The sequence below is a fragment of the Oncorhynchus clarkii genome, chromosome 6 (genome assembly GCF_045791955.1).
Source record: "Oncorhynchus clarkii lewisi isolate Uvic-CL-2024 chromosome 6, UVic_Ocla_1.0, whole genome shotgun sequence".
NCBI lineage: Eukaryota > Metazoa > Chordata > Actinopteri > Salmoniformes > Salmonidae > Oncorhynchus > Oncorhynchus clarkii.
In genome coordinates this window covers 70,544,263-70,550,795 of record NC_092152.1, presented here as the reverse complement: position 1 = coordinate 70,550,795, position 6,533 = coordinate 70,544,263, and positions in this window count along the sequence as shown.

Genomic DNA, 6,533 nt, shown 5'->3' with positions numbered 1-6,533 from the left:
TCATACACTACATGACCAAAAGTATGTGGACGTCTGCTTGTCGAACATCTCATGCCAAAGTCATGGGCATTAATATGGAGTTGCTCCCCGTTCTGCTGCTATAACAGCCTGCTATAACAGCCTCTTCTCTTCTGGGAAGACTTTCCACTAGATGTTGGAACATTGCTGCGGTGACTTGCTTTCATTCATCCACAAGAGCATTCTTGAGGTCGGGCACTGATGTTGGGCGATTAGGCCTGGCTCGCTGTCGGAGTTCCAATTCATCCCAAAGGTGTTCAATGGGGCTGAGGTCAGGGCTCTGTGCAGTCCAGTCAAGTTCTTTCACACCGACTGCAATTTCTGACAAACCATTTCTGTATGGACCTCCCTTTGTGCACGGTGACATTGTCATGCTGAAACAGGAAAGGGCCTTCCCCAAACTGTTGCCACAAAGTTGGAAGCACAGAATCGTCTAGAATGTCATTGTATGCTGTAGAGTTAAGATTTCCCTTCACTGGAACTAAGAGGCCTAGCCCAAAGCATAAAAAACAGCCCCAGACCATTATTCCTCCTCCACCAAACTTCATAGTTGGCACTATGCATTTGGGCAAGTAGCATTCTCCTGGCATCCGCCAAACCCAGATTCGTCCATCAGATTGCCAGATGGTGAAGCGTGATTCATCTCTCCAGAGAGCAGGTTTCCACTGCTCCAGGATCCAATGATAGCAAGCAGTGTGCATGGTGATCTTAGGCTTATATACAGCTGCTCGGCCATGGAAAACCATTTCATGAAGCTCCCGACGAACAGTTCTTGTACTGACGTTGCTTCCAGAGGCAGTTTGGAACTCGGTAGTGAGTGTGGCAACCGAGGACAACGCTACGCACTTCAACACTCGGCAGTCCCGTTCTGTGAGCTTGTGTGGCCTACCACTTCTCGGCTGAGCCGTTGTTGCTCTTAGACATTTCCATTTACAGTTGACCGGGGCAGCTCTAGCAGGGCAGAAATTTGATGAACTGACTTGTTGGAAAGTTGGCATCCTATGATGGTGCCACCTTGAAAGTCATTGAGCTCTTCAGTATGGCCATTCTACTGTTAATGATTGTCTATGGAGATTGCATGGCTATGTGCTCAATTTTATACACCTGTCAGCAACAGGTGTGGCTGAAATAGCCGAATCCACTAATTTGAAGTGGTGTCCACATACTTTTGTATATATTGTGTATATTGTGTATATCCATAATTCTCAACTCAGTTTACACATCAAAATAAAGCAAACAGTCTTGACAGTTTAGTTCTTGATTTATATTGCAGGACTGTCTGTAGCCAATGACAATTATGGAGTGCACCAACTGTATGCTAGCCCAGTACAAACCTTTCTCCCACTATTCCCACCTCCCTGTTTCCTGACGACATCAGCTGGTAAACCAACTATATTACATCCTCTCTCCCGCCCCTGTTACAGGCTCATTAATATCTTGTTTATTGGTGCTAAAGGAGAGGGGGGGGGGGGCAGAAGTAATTGCACATTTCGTCAAAGAGAGGGAGGGGTGGGGGGATGCAGTTTAAGGGCAGCTATCCATCTAGTGTGGCTGAGGCTCTAACATGCCAACCCCTGTGAGGAGGAGGATAGGGTCACAGGTGTGGTTGATCCACCACTCCTTCCCAGGGGACAGATGAACCCCCTCAGACACAGTCCTTCCCAGTTGCCACTAGCCCATTCCCTAATTTGCACTGCTTAACATTCAGCCCATCAGACTCCTGTATGTGTGTGCTTGTTAATGAGAGAGAGAGAGAGAGAGAGAGAGAGAGAGAGAGAGAGAGAGAGAGAGAGAGAGAGAGAGAGAGAGAGAGAGAGAGAGAGAGAGAGAGAGCAAACATATTTACATAAACAAATGTTTGTCTGAATGATTGCTTTGAGGGAGATTTGAAGAAGCTGACCTCATGATGGACAGATTGAAGTTGGGACTCGTCTCATGTGAACTGAGGAATCAATCTGTGTGTGTGTGTGTGTGTGTTGGCCGTGCTGCCAGTGTGTTAAAGGCATGTTAAACCCATTTAACAATGACTCAGAAGCACCAACAGAGTTCATTAACAGTAGAACGTCTGGAACTAGACTTGAACAGGAAGGCCGCTGTTGTCCTTTCATTGTACTGCTACTGTATTATACAGTAGAAAATATGTACTATAATACACTTTTTTTAAACAGCATGTGTTCATTGTGGATTCCAAAATGTGTTTTGACAAAATGTCCGATGTGAAATCCTTCAAAGTAAATTCCATTTTCTTCTGTAATATGTTTACTACAGTATTTGTGCTTCAGATGTGTTGTTATAGGATACTTTATTGGAAGTGAAACTACCCTGTTCAAAACATAAGCTCATGGTTCTCTGTTTTTACAATGGCTGAGGGCGAACAGAGACGGTCTAAAAAACAATGTTTCAGATACACTACATGGATCAGTGAGCAGGACCCTGACAGATGGCATCACATGTTGCCAAGACAACCAGAACCATTAGTGTCTCCCCAAATATGGTGTAGGGGGGGGATGGAAATCCAGTAAACCCTTATGCTGTGCACCACTCAAATTGGTCCCCAGGGTCAAGAGAACCCATGCACCATCAGATGGGTTCACACGTATTATGTATAGACTAACGTTGCATCACTCTGTCAAATTAGAATGGACAGATCTCCTTTTCAGGGGTATATTCTGCACTCAAGTAATAACATTTTTATCATAGAAGTTAAATGTGCAATGTTTTAATATGTTTTAATAATCATACATTTTTGTTTGAGCATGTAGTTCCAGATCACACTGTGTATGATGACTGGACCCTTGAAGTTGTTAGTAATGTTTCACACACTAAATACTGAACACAATCAGTGGAAAAGCATTGCCATGTTAAATGTTAGTAGTGTTTCACACACTAAATACTGAACACAATCAGTGGAAAAGCATTGCCATGTTAAATGTTAGTAGTGTTTCACACACTAAATACTGAACACAATCAGTGGAAAAGCATTGCCATGTTAAATGTTAGTAGTGTTTCACACACTAAATACTGAACACAATCAGTGGAAAAGCATTGCCATGTTAAATGCCAGTCAGAAAGTATTTTCTGTCTGCCGTTGTAGAAAAAATGAAGAAGTACTTTGCTATTTTTCACTCTGACTCTCAAAGGAACTTATTCATTTTTAATCAGCTTGCTGTCCTCTTCTTAATTAACCAGAGCTGGAAAATTCAATCAAACTCGAAGACAGCAAAGTAATGGGTGTGAGACGTTCATAAAAATGTCTAATGGATAATGTGTCAGTCCTGCCAGACAAATGAACCTGATATTACTGGAGCCTGGGCTTCCAGGGTGGCAGGTCAGTAGCTGCAGGGTACAGTTGTAAAGTAATTACACTGGCTGTCTGCTTTGTCACAGTATAATGCTGATCTTACATGGAAAATGAGACGGCGGTAGCCTTAGACTGGAAATTACAAATATTTCAATAGGGATCGGAATTTGACAAACTAAACTATCCAGTGGCATTATTTTGGTGATTGAGTCATTAAGCTCTGCAGAAATATAACAATATGTTCTTCTCTATAGCATCTGTAAGATATTTTAGATACAGTAAATAAATAGTATGTTCATGATCCTGCAGTGTTTAAACCAGCCGCCAGGGGGAGATATAGTTACTTACTCAGTAGACTGCTCAGCGTACTAGCCAAGAAAAAGGGAGGAGAAATGTCTAGAGGGACAGCATCATATGATATGCTGTGTAGGATACAAACAGTTCTGCTTGGATTATCCTTTCCTGCCAAAATGGGATGTATTGAAGTATATTGGTGAATCATTTTAAGCAATTTCTTTACAATACATTTATCCATTGTGGCGTTCAAGTTCCAGCCTCACCCCGCATGCCATTTTAATGACTTCATCATAATGGAATATTAGATTTGATTACATTATAATACAACCAACACATCTAATTCAAGTTACATTTCAGCTTTTCCTTTTTCAGTATATTCTTAAACAGAAATTAACCAGACTTTCAGCACAAATATACAAGGATAAAAAGATGAGTGGACCAACCGCTGCATGACTGTTGCTCTCCAGCACCAAGGTTACTCAACAAAAGCTTTACTCCTCCACACTGTGCATTCATTCATTCAGACAGACAGACATTGGCTGCTCCATGAGCCTTTGTATGAGAGAGGCTGCCTGTTCTCTCTGTCACTGGGATGCCAACCACTCGGTTTTAACAAGATTATCCTTAGAGCGTGGAAGCAATGGAGTGCCACTGAAATTTAATTATCATGTGATGGAGTGCTTTTGATGGCTGTATTATCACTCCTCAGTCTCTTAACCCCTGTCGTCAGGTGAAGGATTAGACACCTGGTCCCTGAGTTATGACCGATGATGGAAGCCTGTTTAAACATGTTGGAGGCTACCTGGTCATGACGAGCAGACACAACCACAGGCTCCAGGGGAAGGTCCCAGCCAAGCCTCCTCAGGACTGGTGTTTGTGTGCATGTGTATATGGTTTCAACTTGTCCTCTTATCTACATTTACGCCACTTGGCCTGAGCAGAGAAAGGATAGCAGGATTTCGGCTGTGCCTGTGGTTTCACCACTCTCTGTCGCTGTTGCAGTCTTCCTGCTCTCACTCTCTCGCTCTCACTCTCACTCTCATTTTCTCTCTCTCCTCGACCACACAATCTCAGAGTATCTGATGACAACTAGATTTCTCCCTTCTGCCTGTTTCCTTTTCCACAAGTGCCCCGGTCTCCATGACAACCTATCTCAGCTTTGAAAAGATGGACAAAAGGTGTATAGAAAAAGAGAACTAGACAAGGACACACAAATATTCTACATGCACACATACACACCTAGTCATGTGCTGGATGTGCACTTCCATAGCTAATACAGACACACACAGGTACACTGAGTCAGGAGTTCTGATGAGCATCCCAAACACACAGGTACACTGAGTCAGGAGTTCTGATGAGCATCCCAAACACACAGGTACACTGAGTCAGGAGTTCTGATGAGCATCCCAACACACAGGGACACAGACCCTCTCTGAGTCAGGAGTTCTGATGAGCATCCCAACACACAGGGACACAGACCCTCTCTGAGTCAGTAGTTCTGATGAGCATCCCAACACACAGGGACAAAGACCCTCTCTGAGTCAGGAGTTCTGATGAGCATCCCAACACACAGGGACACAGACCCTCACTGAGTCAGGGTTTGTGATGAGCATCCCAACACACAGGGACACAAACCCTCACTGAGTCAGGGTTTGTGATAAGCATCCCAACACACAGGGACACAGACCCTCACTGAGTCAGGGTTTGTGATGAGCATCCCAACACACAGGGACACAGACCCTCACTGATTCAGGGTTTGTGATGAGCATCCCAACACACAGGGACACAGACCTTCTCTGAGTCAGGAGTTCTGATGAGCATCCCAACACACAGGGACACAGACCCTCACTGAGTCAGGGTTTGTGATGAGCATCCCAACACACAGGGACACAGACCCTCACTGAGTCAGGGTTTGTGATAAGCATCCCAAAACACAGGGACACAGACCCTCACTGAGTCAGGGTTTGTGATGAGCATCCCAACACACAGGGACACAGACCCTCACTGAGTCAGGGTTTGTGATAAGCATCCCAAAACACAGGGACACAGACCCTCACTGATTCAGGGTTTGTGATGAGCATCCCAACACACAGGAACACAGACCCTCACTGAGTCAGGGTTTGTGATGAGCATCCCAACACACAGGGACACAGACCCTCACTGAGTCAGGGTTTGTGATGAGCATCCCAACACACAGGGATACAGACCCTCACTGAGTCAGGGTTTGTGATGAGCATCCCAACACACAGGGGCACAGACCCTCACTGAGTCTCACAAAGTCAGGGTTTGTGATGAGCATCCCAACACACAGGGACACAGACCCTCACTGAGTCTCACAGAGCCAGGTTTTGAGTTTAAAACTAGACTCCCTCACAAGGTAGAGAAAGACCTGTACTGCATGTATGCTGTGCCACAGCCTTCTGTTCCAATACATTTCTCACTCCTAATTTCAATTATTCATACCATTTACTATGTTTCTCTGTCTCTGTCTCTCTATCTCACTCACTCACTCGGTCACTCGGTCACTCTCTCACTCTCTTCCTCTTTCTTTCCCTCTCCTCCTGCCATCTCTCCGTCTGTTGTCTGTGGTCCCCTGTGTTCCTGGCTCCCAGACGGCCTACTCGTTGGCTAGATTTCAGGAGTCGTGTGACAAGGCGTCGTGCCACAGCCAGCCACATATGACACAACCCACTTTCATGTGGGCGCTGCATCGCTACTCAGGGAGCAGTCAGATGGACTAAACAGGCTTTTCCTAACCACACCTCCTCCCTCCTCCCTCCTCCTTACTTGCTGCTCTTTCTCCCTTTCCCATCCCTCCTTCTCCCCCCTCCTTGCTCCCCACTCCTGCCTCCTTCCTGTCTCTCCTCCCTAGATCTCCCCTCCCACCATCATTTTCTCTCTAAACAGCACAGACATG